We start from the raw sequence: 18,593 nt of genomic DNA on the forward strand, positions 1-18,593 counted from the left end.
ATTGCGACGAACTAACTATGGCCAAAACAGTGCTATGGTCGGTCTTCAACGCGTGTTCAATAGGGTTGCTGAAAGGTTCGATTTTCACCTGTCTCGTCAAGTAATACGTCGTAACTATGTAGAAATTTTATCCCGACTCTCTGTGTGAATATTTGTGACTTTCATTTGTTTTATTTTTTTTTACATTTAGTTGCCTTGTTTTGTTAAGTTTCAACTTAGTATTTTACTGTATTTTCTAGTTTAAAACATCATTGGGGCTTACTGTCTGTTGGTGTATAAATAAATAAATAAAAACCCAGAAAAAAAATTAAATCAACTTGACTTTGTATAGAAAAGTACTATTCAAGCTTCCGTTGTATTTTTTGAGGTGACACGGGAGACTGTGTTATTTTCCCTATCTTTTGTCTCATTCTAACAATTATCATCAAAACTTTGCAGAAGCAAATCTCTAGTTTTAGTGAACCGATTAAACTGAATATTTAACACATATATATAATTATAGTGATACATTTTTCGCATCGATATATTGAGAGGTACTTGAGATTTGCTTCTTCCAATGGAGAGGGTGATTAAAATACCGTCCCGTGCGGCCTCAAACAGACCAAATGTGCACCTATCCTTTGTTTTCGTTTTTGTCCGAATTGTTTTCGGACAATTTTGAGGATATTTTGTAAAAGAAGGATGTGTTACCTAAGCGTAGGTGGTGGTTGATGGAGGGTGATAAGCTTAGTGTTATCAAAAAAATATATTTGCCAAAAATTTTGAAGGCGGTGGGCTGTGTGACGGATTAGTAAAAAGTTTTAAAATTTGTGAACCGCCACAGTACTCGAAGCTTACGTTACTTTCATTATTCATTTGTTTATCATAGTGCTACTTCCACCTTTCAATTGTCTTTGTTTAAGTGTATCAGACTTTTACCTTGGAAATACTGACTCGCTTTAAACAGTTTGGACCATGTTATTTTACTATTCAGAACAACTATCTAGCAGTTAACTTTCACTACTTTTTGAAACGCTGTGCAAAATGTATCAAAAATTATATTCATTGTATCTGATAGTGTCCTGCAAATTCAATGGTGCGAAATTTTTCAATAATTGAAAATCTCTTTTCACATTACTCGAGTAGAATGTAAAAAAAAATCAATTCACGAAACCAAGTCATTCGTATCGAAAGCAATTTGGCCCCTGGCTGCTTCAGTTCATCGTTTTCTCCGGAACCATTCTCCCAGAATAACTACCCATCATATAAAGCCACTAACAACGATGAAGATGACGGCAAGCACACATACACACATATGTATGGACACGAAACGCCGCCGGCACTGGAATGACGATACACGACCACAAAACAAACACTAAAAACTAGACCAAATTGAATTCATTTTAATTTAATTATGAAACTTTTACGTTCTGCTCATTCGGAACCGTTCGTCTTTCCGACACATTTTCCCGAAACATATGAATGTGGGTACCCATCCCGATCAGAAAGGGGTAACGAGAATATAACTTAATTATATTAGATATTTTGTTGAGTACCGACATGAGAGCACTTAACTATTATATAAAAATATTACAACATGTCATGGTCATGTGTCCACTTCTTATCAAAATTGAATGAGCCATTCTTGCTGAAATCAGGCCTCATATCACTAAAATTCACTGTTAACTAGAATATACTACAACTAGAGTCAACTAGAGTATTTTGATTAACTCAAATTGATAAACCCCTCGTTAGCCAGCAGGCTTATCAGTTTGTAAAAAATCAGAGAAAGCGAGATTTTTTTTTTCAAATCTCACGGGCTGGATTCAGCGATCTATCTACTTTGTAACAGCATTTGTTATTATTATATCAAATTTTGTTTTAATATAGATAAAACTGTATCACGATCTTCTATAAATATGACATAATTGAACGGATTATTTAACAGAAAACCATCGTTAACCAGCTATGCTGTATAGCATGTTATGTTATAAATATTATTATAATTTTGACATTCCTTTCTAATCAGGTCCCTCCGAAAAGGGCGACCACTTGCCGCCGGAGGCCTCCGAACGTTCGTCGCTCTCGTCAGGAAACAGATTGGCTCGGTTTGCAAAAGGTCCAAGTTTTCCACCGTATGGGAAAAGTTTTCACGCGCGCAATACGTCCTTTTCGGGAGGGAGCCGGAAAGGTGGAAAGCTATTCCTCGCCCGGAGCCGTTTGATGTACCGTGTGCCTTGTTCCAGAACGAAGTGTGTGGTTGGTTCATAGATTGGCTGGGAAAAGTGGGTAGATGACGATTGTATCCTGAACTCGGTGAACTCGGAGTTTTGTTTTGAGTTAATTTAAACTCTTTGGAGGAGTTCATTCGATGTGGGTTTTGGTTGGGCAGGTGTTCGTTCAGGCACACGGTTTAGGAATGGATGGAATGGAATAGATACACTATTGCAACTTTTTCTTTTGACGTTAACTACGTCTTACGGCAATATAGGGTAAATCGCCAAATGTTGAACGGTTAAGATAGACGGTTTTATGTTATTTGATTCCAATGGAAATTCCGATAGAAAGGTTGCTAAAAAAAGCATTCAACACCGTAGGCGATTATTTAACATTATTCCTGTTACATTTTTGGTACTGTAATGTCCATTTTGAAATAAAAAAAAATGTTGAACACATACATAACCCATCTTATCCTAATGTTGAACGATTGTCGCTAAATGTTAACCGCTTTACTCCCGCGTTCATTCAACTTACAAGTTCGCGCTCCTCGTCGGTTGTGAGGACAGGGTAAGGTCCGCGAATCGCTTTCCCTGACCACTCTGGGCTGAGACGGAAGTGAATCGTCCCATTCGGCACCATATAGACTTTAGCGGCTTCTCCTAATGTACATTACCTTCGACATTACAGCATCATTCGCGAGATTGAGGTTATACTCCGGATAAATCGGCAGCCGATGCGTAATTTCAATCATGATGTAAACAAACATTCGGTGATGGCATTGATGCCATAGTGGAGATAGTGAGATTCGAAAAAGATTCAGGATATAGCCAGGGATGCAATTAACTATACTTTGCTGAATCGCGTTTTTCATCATTGCAACAGACACCATTATAGGATTTTTTTAATAATTATTTTTTAACAGATATTTAAAGTAGAAAACAATACTATATTGTATAATGCAATATTTTATTTCAATATAAGTGTTTGCTACGAAAATAAAAAAAAATCTGGCAATACTGTTGATGAAACTAAGACTGTCATGTTATGCTAGAGTTCAACAAAGGGAAAATGTACGTGAAACGAAAGTGCAATTGAAAATGTTTTTATGTAGTTAATAGGTACGAGTAAATTATACGGATGTTTAGAAAATAACTAAAGTAGACTTTTACTGATATCGTGAATAGGTGCTTAACCCAATATACGTAGTATGTTTTACTACACAGCTTATTTCATAGCAGCCCCAGCTTAAGTTTTTTTCTAAGAGAATTGAAATTTTCGTTATACCTAGCGAGAAAAATTTTTAATAAATATTTCGCTTAAGAAATTAATGTGCTAATTAAATTTATTGTGTCCAATAGTACAGCTAACTTACAAAATAATCTGTATAATTTATGGTTCAATTTCCTGTTTTGACATGGTTTCTACATATCGTTCAACATTTGGGTAACGTTCAACAATCAGCGAATTACCCTACTGGGTGTCAATTGAAAATCTAAAATGTTGCGACCGTCACGAAATTATGTAAGATTTTGAATACTTATAACTCAGCCATTTATCGGTAGATTTTCAATATTTTCCCACCAATCGGTCGGAAATTTATACAACATTTTACTCAAATGAAGAAAACTTTAGATTTTTGACGATAGACTGTCGAAAAATGGTAAAATGTCGACCCTTTTCTTTCGCAACCACCTAGAGACGAACCAGCCAAGGGCTGAAAGTCTCTTTAATAAAGAAAATTAATTCATTCATTCATTTCGCAACCAAACACGTTCAAACACGTGGATTGGGAAGCGCACTATAAAAGGAGACCAATTTCTGCTTCTTCGCTCATTCTTTTTTTGACGTTAACTACGTCTTACTGCAATATACACTCCTGGGCATAAGTTTGGGTTCACCCCCTAAAAAACATACAAAAGTGTTCTGTCCATATCTCTGTGATTACACGTCCAATTGAAACTCTCTAAGTCGCATTCGAAAGGCAAAGAGTTATTCTTACTTCGTATGTATTTTTCCAAAAACATTCTTTGAACTTTGTATACTACATTTTTACTTAAGGTTGTGACATTTTTCAAAAAACACACTGAAAAATCATATCTAATTTCCTCAGCATTGACCAATATTTTAAATCAAAGTGTCATTAGAATCATAATCTTATATTCTTTGAAGAGACCCCACGAAATTTTGGCGGAAAAATCTGAAAAGTATCCAAAATCAATGAAACAGTCATTCAAGTCATCGTGCAAAAGTTTGGGTTCACCTGAACTTACTTAAATCTTTGAAATCTCAAACCAATCATGTACGCACCATTATTTGCGCTTAACAAAGATTTAAACTATTAAAATCGGTTGAAAAATGGCAGAGATATTGACAAAAATGATGTGCGTGCGGCTCAGGTGAACCCAAACTTTTGCACGATTTGCATCATACTGAGGGGTGAACCCAAACTTTTGCACGATTACTTGAATGACTGTTTCATTGATTTTGAATACTTTATTTCGTGGGGTCTCTTCAAAGAATATAAGATTACGATTCTAATGACACTTTGATTTAAAATTTTGGTCGACCCAATGCTGAGGAAATTCAGTATGATTTTTCAGTGTGTTTTTTTGAAAAATGTCACAACTTTAAGTAAAAATTTAGTATACAAAGTTCAAAGAATGTTTTTGGAAAAATACATACGAAGTAAGAATATATCCTTGTCTTTCGAATGCGGCTTAAAGAGTTTCAATTGGACGTGTAATCACAGAGATATGGACAGAACACTTTTGTATGTTTTTGAGGGGGTGAACCCAAACTTTTGCACGGGAGTGTACTTGGTGTCAATTTAAAATCTGAAATGTTGCGACCGTCACGATATTATGTTAAATTTTGAACCAAAGGAAGGCTACAGCAATGACAATCGACTACAATTCAAATGCAGAAAATCACTTGGCGTAGTTAACGTCATGCGGTCGTGTCTTGTACACAACCCCTCTGATTTTTTCCAAAATGATCAACTTTTGTAGGCTACACGCTCAAAAAAGCGTTCTGGAAAACGTGAACTGTCAAAAATACACCGTGAACTACCATGATTGGTCTCGTATACATGATCTAGTTCACGGTGTATTTATGTTGTTGACGAGTTCACGCCTGCTGTTCACGGATACGAGAACGGATTTTTTTCTGTGTAGATTTCAGATATTTATGGACTGATTTGAAACGAAACTTGGTATTCGATAGCTATTGAGGACCGCTGGAAGTATTGAACTACTATTGAGAAATTCCACTTTTATAGTAAAATTCATAATGTATTTTAAGGTATTACAATACCTGATCTAATTATCAGTTTGGTGTTTGTAGAAAATGCATGAGATATTATTTGAGGTAGTTACCTTTTATGCAGAGCTTGTTTATACCTCATTCAGGTCGTAAGTATTGGAAATTATGTAGTATGGAATACCTTAGTTTGGTATTTAGCAGCACTTTTCTTCTGCTCGGGTAAGGAGCAAAATATCGACTGATGCGTAAAACTAGTTTTGTATTTTGGTCGGTAAAAAGATATTGGTAGAAGATTGAAAAAGTACGTCGACATTCATAATGTCGCAACACTAAAAAGGTAGTAGTAACTCAGAAGGGATTACTACTCAAGCCCATCCAAAGTGGTATGGCCGAAAAACAGCTTATGAGTATGCGTATGCGAGTATACCAAAACATTTTGTAATTTGTTGATCTAATCAATATAAATACTGTGCACTGTTGATTAGTTATTCTAAAAAAGTTTGAAAACACAGGCAGTTTGCGAAGCTGACGGCCTAAAAGGACGGACACTGAAAAGTGATGATTACAGCAGTTCGTTATCGTGAGACGTTAGATCATGTTGTACAGACCTGGGAGGGAGGCACAGATACTACACACGGAATATGAAACAGCGTTTTTCCAAATTGCAAGATAACTCCCGCTCACCAACGACAATCAAGGCAGGCTTGGGAAATATAGTTTTATTTTGTTATGCACCTTCGATCTTTCTGGACAAACATAGAAAAAGGGCCATAGTTTTGTGTGCATTCAATTTTCATTTTGATTGAAAAAGAGTAAAAAGATGCGAGTTACAATACTTCATATTCGTTCAAATTAAAAGGTGCTATCGTGACATTGCTTTTGGGCGTGCAGGAATTGACTTTCAACCGATTGTTGTCAACTTTGTTGAAATGTAAAAATATGTTTTGATCAAATATGCGCTTTTGAGATGCTTGTCCATAAGAAATAAGAATTAATTAACTATAAGATCCGGGCTCACAGTGACAGTTCGTGACAGCAGAATCTCGGCTCACAATGACGTACATAAATTTTGTTTCGGTTTCTCCCTCCCAGGTATAGACTAGTCTTCAAAAAATCCCACTCCAAGAGCTACTGAGATTCAAAACCACCGGAGCAAGATTTATTTCGCACGCATCTTTTGTTAAAATCCAGGCATGTAATGAATCCTGCCACGTGTATGAGAGGATTGAATCCTAGGATTGAATCCTAGGATTCAATCCTTGATCGATTGTTTGCTAGTAGAAATGAATCGAGTTAGCATTGATATATCTTGAGCGTTCATTGAATATTTCTGTCTGACATGACAATTGGGATGGGTCTGAATGATGTCAGCATGCACAGTTGGTTCCTGAATTGGAAGACTTGCGACAATTTTTGATAGCTTTGTTACAGGTCGTTGACAATCCGAGTGAAACTTAGGGAGTTCAGCGAGGAGTTCTCAAAAGACTGGTATAGACCTGGGAGGGAGGCACCGATACTACACACGAAATTTGACACAAAGTTTTTTCAAACTGCAAGAAAACTCCAGCTTGCCAACGACAATCAAGGCAGACTCGATGAAAATCGCTCGTTTTCTTTTATTGTGTACCTTCGATCTATACGGTCATACATAAGCAAAGGGCCAAAATTTTATATGCATTTCATTTCCGTTTTTATTGGAAAAAGTAAAATTACGCGTATTTGAATACTTTATATTCAATCAGAATAGAAGGTGCTATCGTGACATTACTTTTGAATGAGCATGACTAGCTTCTTGATCGATTTTTAGTCACATTTGATAAAATGCAAAAATACGGTTTGATCAATTACGCGCTGATATGATGTTAGTCCATTGTTTAAGATCTGGGCTCACGGTGACAGTTCGTGACAGCATAATCTCGGCTCACTATATACGTACATAAATTTCGTATTGGTTTCTCCCTCCCAGGTATAGAGTAGCGTCTTTCAAAAAGCACAAGGGCTTCCAGGGCTGCTACGTCATCTTCCAGAGCTTTACGAAGTTTTCTTGAGATCTCATGAATATTGCTGGGGAACTCGTATAGTGGGTCAATCCCGGTCAATGATGATTAAACCTGCAAATGATTCGGAACTGTACGGAAAAAATGTTCCAACACACAGGATGAAAAATGCCCCGCTATAAACTGTAATGATTCCGCGCAATCAGTTCCAGAACATTCCATATCATTTGTTGGAATGCAGGAATCTAATCCGGACTCTCAGTTTGTTGTCAATACCGAAACGTCGTATTCCTTTGATGTATCGTCAAACGTGCCAGGCCTAGAGCGGCATTCTACTTTCGCTGAACACGATAGAGTGTGTGCAAGGACAAAGCAAATATATGAAATGTATGAGCATAGGAATTAATTATTATTAATCTACAGTATTATCACTATTATTCTATTTTAGGCAAATCGAAATGCTTGAGAATAAGTGTAAAAATCTGGAGCAGATTGTTAAATCTCAAGGAGACACTATTGAAGAGCAACAACAGCGATCCAACTCTGCGTTGAAGGCATTGAATAATACGTTCAACGCTGACCAAGTAGATGTCTTATTATATAATAAAAAGAGGCCGAAAGAATGGAGCAATGTCACAATAGCCGAAAGCCTTAAAACGAAATTTGCCTGTGGTAAAAAGGGCTACGAATATGAGCGTCCATTGCCTACGGAACGGACTCTTCAAAAAAGGATGGAAGATATCTCTTTCGAGCCTGGAGTTTTGCAGGATGTGTTGGATCTACTTAAACTGAAGGTAAATACGATGGATGAAGCTGACTTGGACTGTGGTATTGTATTCGACGAAATGTCCATTCTCCCAAAGTTTGAAGTGATTTGGAATAAATTTGACTGTACACACGCCATTTGAAGTTTATATGGAGATTACTATGGGAAACGGTAACCTTTCATGTTTAGCCCTCTATCTCGTCGTCATAATATTTTATGGAAAAGTGAACAAACTTTATGGAAAAGTGAACAAACTCTACTCATGTGAAATCCTTTCAGCTACAACTTTTCCGAAGACCACAGTTCGATTGGACGTCAGGATAAATTGCTATTCATAATCATAAATTTGGTATGCATTTTGCATGCTTAACCAACTGCCCAGCAGGCAACAATGGTGCTCCTGGCGGGTAGAATAGATTAAAATAATCCATGCTACTATGTTCTACAGCAAAAAAGCAGTGTTGCTCTGAAAGTAATAGAATGATCATCTCAGCATGATTTAGACTTTGTTATCAATGATTACAAATTATCCTTACGTCCAATCAAAATGTGGTCTTCGGCAAAGTTGTAGCTGGGAAGAATTCACATGAGAAGAGTATATTCACTTTTCCATAGGTTATTATTACGAGCAGTTAGAGGACTGATCACAAAAGGTTTGTCTTTGCCATAGTAATTTCCAGTTAAACTTCAAATGGCGTGTGCACAACCAAATTTCTTCCGAGTTAGTTCAAATTTTGGGAGAATTATTTTTATCATAATTGACATCTCATAAGCATAGGGGAGCAGAAACTTCAAAATTTGCATCAGTCTATTGAGCAGTGCATAAATCAAGCGTGTGCTAGAATAAGGCCGAAAGTCGCATGATCGATTTCTCTTCATCGATCCTCTCTTCTGTTAATAAAGGTGACAAGACGCAAGTTTGTTAGTATTTTTCCCTTCAGGACGCAAAATTGCATCGCTGCCTAGCGTCCTGAAGTGAAAAAATGCTAACAAACCTGCATATTGTCCTTTATTCACAGAAGAGAGGATCGGTAAATAGAAATCGACCATGCGACTTACGCTCTTATTCTAGCACACGCTTGAAATGTAAACAGAGAAATGCGTAATTTGTCAACTGATGTTCGAGAAAGTTACAAAAGAAGCACGGCATCGGCTTAGACTGCCGAGAATACGTAAATTATCCTACATGATATACAAATGTGTATGGCACAGTAGGGTCCTAAAGCCCTGTCCTAATTTTAGTGAAAAACGCTTCAGTTTAGGTCAAAAACACATGTTTACTAAATTTTTTAATGTTTTTCGTTTGATTGAGTCCGAAAATATTTTTTTTTAGATTTTGTCACACCCCTTGGCTTAAACTCAAATTTGGGGTGTATTTTGTTTTCTGTGTCCCTTCTGAAATGTCAGATAGGAGCAATCCCAGTGTTGAAACTATAACCCCTGTGGTATTTTTGTCAACTAATCGAACGTCAAACGTGATCAAAGCTGTCAAGGTTAATTTATGGACCCAATTTTCAAATTAAAGTTTAAATATGTTATAGTCGTTGTTTGAGCGGGAAAAAATGCTAAAGTAGTTTCAGTAACATTTTCTTTCGGGTTAGTAAATAAAAACAAGGTTTCATTAAACATTTAGGACCCTATTAAGTCAGAAGATGTGTACTCAGTTTAATCCGCTCTTAGATTTCAGAAGACAGGATTAGGATTTAGAGCTGTTACACATTTTTTTCTTCAGAAAATGAGACTTTGTAAAAGTGCAAAAATATACTTGATATACATTTTAAGGGTGTGACTGAGCTAATCAAATTGACATATTCTAAGCATTGGATTCAGTGAGCAGATGTAGTCAATTGTCGTAAACATAAAAATTTTAATTCTTATTAAAATGGAAACTTGTGAATAAAAAAAACAATTTGGGTGATGTACTAATATCCATCGTATTAGAGCCTGCAGTTTACTGATACAAACAAATGCCAAATTAATCTTTTCCTAGACGGCTTTCGCATTGTGCAAAAAGTTTTTAATATATCACGATCGTTTATTGATGCTATTAAATTATTACTTACAGTTGCCTCTATTCGTTGCATCTATTTACATTTCGGTCGCAATCAGTTTTGATTCATCCCACAACTAATGGCTCACTGTGGTATATTGTGTGGTCAAAATACAACACTTCAATTTTATTAGGTACCGTGGGGTAAGTGGATACAAAAAATCAAGAGTCAACTTCAATGTTATGTACAGCTAACGTGAATAATGTAATTCAAACTTCTTTCTGTGGATAACCAAATAGGGGCTAATATACTTCAAATCGTCATTTATTTTGATTTTTCTGATTGTTATGTATTAAGTATGAGGTACTTAAAAATTTGCACCAAATGATCCACTTGCCCCACCATGGTGGGGTAAGTGGATCACCAATAAAAAAAATCTGTTCTCAAAACAAATGTGTTGTAATTATGTATAGTAAGAATGATATTACTCTTGTACTTGTTATTAGTAGTTGTTACACTTTGATAACAACCAATAAAATAGTACCTTTATTTTATAAAAATATTATGAAAATTATTTTTACAATAGTTCACACTAATTCGAACAAAAAAAATACATTGTAACTAGAATAATTTGGAGAAAATTCATCCATTTATACACATAAGTTACAGAAATACTGTAGGATTATTCCTAACGATGTTTTTGAAAAACACACGTAGTTTAAACATATTAGAAACATTTACTTTTGTAGAACAAAAAGAAACTATTTTTAATCTATTTATGAATATATCAGTATCATCTGTCTAGAACAATTTATATGGTCAAATAAGGTATGATGATATGATTTTAATTGGAAATTTTGTATGTTTTTCTCTTTTGCAACTCAGCATAGATAAACCACGAAAAGTTTGTTTGAATTTTGCAAAAATAATTCTTTCATATTTTTTTATACCAGAAAGATTAAAAAAAACTTTTAGATGGATTAATTTAAATTTTCTATGGTCAATTTGACGAATTTAAGCTAGGAATAAAAAAAGATAAAGGGAAACAACATTTCTGGATATTAAAACTTATTCTAATTCTCGAAAGCAGTCTGCCAATTAATGGTAATACTACTTGATCCACTTACCCCACCCCATGAAAAAGTAGGGGTAAGTGTACCATGTCCAATATATCTGTATTTATTAATAAAAATTACATATTTTTAATCGCGATTCAGTATATTGGAACTGAAATGCTCACCATGCGTTGAAAAAACTAATAGTATTCGAATTTAGACAGAGATGCAATGGGTTTTTGATTGATTGAAAACAATTTTCGAATTAATTTATTTTTGCAGCCAATAAGTTTTGCTTGTGTTAGTGTACGTGTAATACCAATTTTACAATAGTATCAGTGTGGGTGTAAGAATATAACCTAAAACGAAGCAATGATGCGAAAACATTCAACATATTCAAGCATTTATGCTTAATTTGGACAAATGATCCACTTACCCCACTGATACACTTCCCCCACTGTACCTTAATAAAGAGTTTTACTAAAATATCTAGGTCTACGGGCATTTTTCTCCATTCCTTCGGCATGATGAAATTTATGGATTTTGTTTGAAATTCATTTGCATCAAAAATGCAGCCCAAACATATTCATGATCAAACCTTAACATCCCACCGCAAAATCGCTAGTGTTTGGAGGTGATCTTTACTTTCAAATCGCGAAATCATCACCTTCAACTTTATTCTGATATCCTTCGTTATATGAAGTATGATGGCACGTCGATCGGCAAGCCGATGGTGCAAGTTTCTCGTTAAACAGTCAATAAGCACAATTCCTTTCGACTTAACAATAATGACAACAGCCCGCAGTGCAGCGAAGTCACCGCAATCAAAGGAACCATTTTCTACGCCGAATATCACACACATGGATACACACTAGTTTTTTTTTGTCAGCCCAGACGGATGAAAAACTTTGTTTTCGATCTCAATTATATGTTGTCGTTGAGGGAATGTCTTTAAATTTCGTTAATTATGAAGTTTTACGACATGGGATTAAAATGAAATCCTTCAGTGAAAATGTACGAAAGTTTTCCATAGCGTGAATAAGTACCCAATAGAGAAAGTCACACAGAGTGGCGTGAAGAAGTATGAAACGTAATGTGGGCGTGACTAATTCGATCGCTAATCAGATTTCGCTCGGTACGTCTTCGTCCATGTGATTTCGGTGAAAAAGTGCAAAGTGGATAATTGAACTGAAGTTATTTATTTAGTAGTTTTATTGTATTTTTGGTGTACAAGTGGACGAACCATACAAGCTTTCACAAAATTACACTTGGAAATTGAATTTATGTTGTAGGTAAGTTTGACTATCCGCCGTAGTGGAACATTTTAAGTTTGATGCGACGAATAATAGCGCTTACGACGAAGTAGATCGAAACCCTATCTCAAAAACGGCACGTGCTACGGAAATTTCAAAAACAAATTCAAAACCAGTTGTTTCAACGTTTTGTCTTTCGACTTTTCGTTATAAATTCTTACACAATAGTGTTTTTTATTATGCAACTTGTATAGTGATACAATTGGACTAATCGAACTGCTACAATCTTCAGAATATAGATAGTCCTAAGGCTTGATTTATAACATAATTGCATTTAAGATAAGGAAAGATGGTTTTCAATTAAAGAATGTTAATTCCCAGTTGTTCTCTGATGTCTTGAATAGTCATTGGACAGTACCCCGCCAGCAAAGTGCACAGCCAAATGCACAGAAGCCAATTTGGAAAATGAAAAATTATCTTATTGCATTAGCCGTCCTCTCCGGAATGAATCATCACATCATTGTGGCAAGCAAATCTTCATCGTGATTACATCCTCGGTGAAGACCTAGAGGGACAGCTTGGCACTGTAATTTGGATTAATTTGTATAACAAACATGAAAAAATAAAAAGTGGATATGGCTTATTATCCCTCAGGAGGTTTGGCATTAAGTATCTCCCGGAGTGGCACTTCTCGGATATGGCAACCTTTGTAATTATGAATAATTTATCTGCCAAATGAATATGATATGGTACTCGCAGAGTAGTTAATGCACTTATGTCTTCTACAAGATAAATTTACCTGTAGCGAATTTCCACGTTCGTGAATAATAATCTACAGAGATTCTTTACTTTTGCTTTTGCAATTTCCTATTCTTATTCCTATTTCTATTCCTATTCCTATGGCTATTCCTATTGACTGTTTAACGATAAACTTGCGACGATCGACGCGCCACCATATTTTATATAACGGAGGGTATTAGAACTAACTTGGAGGTGATGTTTTGGAGGTTATTTGGCAATTTGGAGGTTAAAATCCCCTCCAAACACTTACGATTTTGCGGTGGGATGTTGACGTTTGATGACGAATTCCTATTCCTATTCCTATCGCTATTCCTGTTCCTGGCCTAATCTGGATTCCACTTGAGTAATTTGCTAAAATTTCTCATTTCACATCTTTACGCATTTGCAAGACTTCTTCGAATCACTTAACGCCAGTTGAAGTTCAAACCGGCCGAACGTACCATCTTGTTCAAACACGTGATGTGAATATGCTAATTTTGGGCATCGTGCGGCAAAGCCAGAATCATGAGGCGATTAGACCTATGTGCTGTGACACGTGCAGTTTGCGCCGATCATATGTGCAATCGTCACCATTTGTTTGGAGAAGCACTTTACGGCCCTATTGAACCTGTTCCTATATGGTCACGATGATGGGATGATAATGAAGATAAATTCATTTAAACTTAACAATATTATTTTATCATCACTTCTGACACTCTGATGCTCTCCGGTGGTGGTTTGTGTTTGGCTTTGCTGTGGGTTAGAGTTGGAGGAAGGATAATCGTTTCCACCGCAGCAGCCAGCGCCAGGTTTGTATTGGGGTTGTTAGATTGTTTGGCCGACAGGTCGGGTAATGAAGACCGGAAGTCGTCGAGTGTGGAGAAACTGATAGAAGTATAGAACCGGAAGAGCATTGGTCCAAATGAAACGAGAACTAGCTGCACAATGCAATGCCAGGCGCACAATGGCAAACCGAATAGAATTGTTCAATTATTTTTAATGAATTGAATCATGACAGTTTTGTCAGTGGAGTAGAAATGGCTCGCAGTAGCAGCAGCAGCAACAGCATCAGAGAGGATGTGGAAACTTAATGAAATTTTAACTGTATTTCAGCTCTATTAAGGCCGGGTGGTGGCAATTGTGTGAGAGTGGCTCCTGGTTAGTCGATTTTACAGACAGAAAGCAACAGTAGGTAGTTTGGCCACAGCCACAGCAGAGCACACGGAACAGTTCCGAGAGCCCCCCTGGCTCAAAAGTGGAACGGAGGCCACTCTGCAGAATTTTAATGAGTTTCGTACGGTCGTTTTACTGTGGGAGATTATTTCTGATTTTCCATCGGCCGGGATTGTGAGGTTTGACTGCTGCTGCTATCTGCCTCTGCCTGAGACCTGGTGCTGTGTGGTTTGACTCAATGGGATGAATTCTGGTTGGCTTAAAACGAATCAATTTACTGGTTTCATTGAGAGAATTCTGGATAGATGGATTAATTGTCTCTCTAATAGCTATTGTATGCATGACTTTTAGAATTGTTCACAACAATAATATCAATTAAATTAAAGTTCTATAGCTCTACAGTTTATCTTATATTACATTACCTAGAACTCTAAAATATCTGTTTCAAATGAAATAAAAATATATACACTGTGACCCCGACGTGATTTGAACACGCAACCTTCTGATCTGGAGTCAGACGCGCTACCGTTGCGCCACGGAGTCCTTGTGACCTTCGTTTCACAATGTGAAAATGCATTCTTCGATCTTCAAATTTAAATGCCAAATTCAAAATTTAACAATTTCCGACCCATATATGTGGGCTCCATAGTTCAGTTGGTTAGAGCGTCGTGCTAATAACGCGAAGGTCGTGAGTTCGATCCTCTCTGGAGCCATTAGTTTTTTTGCACATGTTATTACTCGTTAGCATGGGCGATCATACTGTGACCATCTGTGAAAGTACTATCTATATGAGATTATTTATAAATCTCAAATATGTTCACACGAAAAGCCTAAAACATATAGCACTGTAATTCAAATTTTGTTTCTTACGTATTAAATAATCCGTTCGAAAAAGTTTATTTTACTAGTTTGTAGTAATCACGCTTTAGCTTGCCGATTACGATACCATTTTTCACGCAACCTTCGATAGCTCAGTTGGTAGAGCGGTGGACTGTAGAAGTGAAAGTACCGTGGCAGTAATCCATAGGTCGCTGGTTCAAATCCGGCTCGAAGGATAGTATTTTAGTAATCAGTCTTTAACAACCCAAATTGGAAATTGAGGAGGTTCTCTACCACCCACCACCCTCCTATTGGGGTAATCCAAATTGGAAATTGGGGAGGTTCTCTACCCTCCTATTGGTGGGGTAATAGGAGGGTAGAGAACCTCCCCAATTTCCAATTTGGATTCTCCTATTGGGGTAATCCAAATTGGAAATTGGGGAGGTTCTCTACCCTCCTATTGGTGGGGTAATAGGAGGGTAGAGAACCTCCCCAATTTCCAGTTTCGGTTTCAAGATATTTGTACTACCTAGGAGGGAACTGCATTCGGGGTGAATAGGAATAGGAATAGGAATATCTTGAATGATATTGATCCGCGATATTATTTATAATTCATGGCAAAGTATGTCATTCGGGGTAATGGGTCGTTAGAGGAAATGGATTTCGGAGTGATGGCATTCGGGGTATTGACATTCGTGGTAGTGGCATTCGGGGTAAAGGGGTAAATCTAGGTTCATACATACATAAATAGCATTACTGATGTTTACTGGGTAGCGATTTTTATGTTCATTCAAATGTGTATATCATCACAAATAGTAATATATAGGAATAGGAATAGGAATAGGAATAGGAATAGGAATAGGAATAGGAATAGGAATAGGAATAGGAATAGGAATAGGAATAGGAATAGGAATAGGAATAGGAATAGGAATAGGAATAGGAATAGGAATAGGAATAGGAGGAATAGGAATAGGAATAGGAATAGGAATAGGAATAGGAATAGGAATAGGAATAGGAATAGGAATAGGAATAGGAATAGGAATAGGAATAGGAATAGGAATAGGAATAGGAATAGGAATAGGAATAGGAATAGGAATAGGAATAGGAATAGGAATAGGAATAGGAATAGGAATAGGAATAGGAATAGGAATAGGAATATGAAATTAAAATGGAATAGAATAAGAATATGGGAAAGTGCGAAGAGAAATTGAACACAAAATGGAAAACCAAATGTCCATTAACCTTTTTGTACCTATTCTTATTTCATGCAAACAATGAAGCCAAAGAAGCCAAAGAAGTCAAAGAAGCCAAAGCCAAAGCCAAAGCCAAAGCCAAAGCCAAAGCCAAAGTCAAAGCCAAAGCCAAAGCCAAAGCCAAAGCCAAAGCCAAAGCCAAAGCCAAAGCCAATGCCAAAGCCAAAGCCAAAGCCAAAGCCAAAGCCAAAGCCAAAGTAGAGTAGATTGGAGTAGAGTAGATTGGAGTAGAGTAGATTGGAGTAGAGTAGATTGGAGTAGAGTAGATTGGAGTAGAGTAGATTGGAGTAGAGTAGATTGGAGTAGAGTAGATTGGAGTAGAGTAGATTGGACTAGAGTAGATTGGAGTAGAGTAGATTGGAGTAGAGTAGATTGGAGTAGAGTAGATTGGAGTAGAGTAGAGTAGAGTAGAATAAACTAGAGTAGTGTATAGTAGGGTCGAGTTGAGTTACCTTTCGACGTGCGGTAGATTTCAACAGAATTTTCATAGAATTTTTACAAACAATATTGTTTATGATTCAATTGATGATATGAGGCAGTCCTTGTTGAAAAATAATTTGAAAAACTCAGACTATCTTAGGTAGTATGTATGCTTTTTCCAACATTCTTAGTAGAAACATTGTAGGATCAGCCGCGTTTAACTTTTTTTCATAAAAAGTAGTTAGGAGCACATGACGAATTCCATCCAGAAAGAGTCTAACAAAATAAAAATTGTGCTCATTAATCTTTGATTTGGATTAAATCTTACACATATTTCCAGTGTAGTAGTGTTTTCGATAGATAAATTGATCATTTTGTATGAAGAATAACTTTTTAAAATGGCCTATGAGTTTTTGCATGCAATTTATTTGAAATATTCTAGCTCCAAAACTGTTGAATTTAGAGAAAAATGTTGTATGGAGAAATTGTGGTGAATCGATTAGGCTACAAGAAAAAAAATACACTGAAAAAGTATTTTATTTTTTATCAAGAAAAATTCATATACAAAACTTAAATTTTAAGTTACACAAAAATCCCATTCTTAATATTTTTTTTTAATTTTCATCACAAAAAATTTATGTGTGAGAAATTTTTAACAAAAACATTTTGAAGATACAATAAAAATCTTTTAAATATGCTCAACTATAATGGATCATTAAAATAACCAAAACGGTCGCTATGGAAAGCATAGATAGCGCCACCGTATGTATGCTGTCACAATATTAAATTCCATATACAGTGGCGCCTTTGTTTTCATGCGGTGAGCACTGACAAAAACTACGTTCAATGATCCATTGTTATCATGATCATTACTCTACAAGCAGTTATTTGAAATTTAAGGTAAAGCTGAATCGAAGCCAAACCTCAAATTTTCAAGAGCACAAATCTGGAGAACCAAACATTCATTTAAGCTGAAAACTCAATTGATTGGTCAACTTTAAACTCACAACCTCATGCTAAGACATTTTAGTTTCGACTCATATAAACAAATATGTCTCAGTTCGCTGAATGTTTCGAACAATTTTGAAAAAAAAAAATATCCCAATCCTTCGAGCCGGATTTGAACCAGCGACCTATGGATTACTGCCACGTTACTTTTACTTCTACAGTCCACCGCTCTACCAACTGAGCTATCGAAGGGTGTGTGTACCCAAAACGGCTCACGCGATTTACCCTTCAAAACAATCACCGAACAACAGCTGCTGAAAGCAGGTTTGACGACAAACGAATAACGACGCCATAAATTAAACCACGTGCGAATTCTCCGTACGGCCGCACTGCTGTGTTATTTTTTCACATTCCATTTTGCTTTATTTTTCGATTTCGCGGCGCTCGAGCCAAAATAAACAACCCTCTTCTTATCAGTGTTTTCCGAAATGAAGCACACTTCATTCCGCAAAAGCGATAGGTACTCCCCTTATTTAGCCCAAGTCGTCTCTGAATGGGATTTTAATCTGCAAATCAAACCTAAATGTTTATCAGCATTTTGACGGAGACAAAACTGCGACACGGCTGCTAATCGGACACGATGAAACGTTTTCGAATTAGCACTGCTGCGTTGTAGTA

At 36.4% G+C, this 18,593-nt stretch overlaps 4 non-coding genes across 4 annotated transcripts; 2 read left to right on the top strand and 2 right to left on the bottom strand.

Moving 5' to 3' along the window:
• Positions 1-14,946: 14,946 nt before the first annotated feature.
• Trnaw-cca lies at positions 14,947-15,018 on the bottom strand. Its single transcript has one exon. It is a non-coding gene; the product is annotated as a tRNA-Trp (tRNA).
• Positions 15,019-15,114: 96 nt separating this feature from the next.
• Trnai-aau lies at positions 15,115-15,188 on the top strand. The gene has a single exon. It is a non-coding gene; the product is annotated as a tRNA-Ile (tRNA).
• Positions 15,189-15,435: 247 nt separating this feature from the next.
• Positions 15,436-15,530, top strand: Trnay-gua. The gene is made up of 2 exons: positions 15,436-15,472; positions 15,495-15,530. It is a non-coding gene; the product is annotated as a tRNA-Tyr (tRNA).
• A 2,542-nt stretch (positions 15,531-18,072) lies between these two features.
• Trnay-gua lies at positions 18,073-18,167 on the bottom strand. The gene is made up of 2 exons: positions 18,131-18,167; positions 18,073-18,108 (listed from the first exon to the last, which is right to left on the bottom strand). It is a non-coding gene; the product is annotated as a tRNA-Tyr (tRNA).
• Between the last annotated feature and the right edge of the window lie 426 nt (positions 18,168-18,593).

This window comes from Aedes aegypti, chromosome 1 (assembly GCF_002204515.2).
Source record: "Aedes aegypti strain LVP_AGWG chromosome 1, AaegL5.0 Primary Assembly, whole genome shotgun sequence".
Lineage (NCBI taxonomy): Eukaryota > Metazoa > Arthropoda > Insecta > Diptera > Culicidae > Aedes > Aedes aegypti.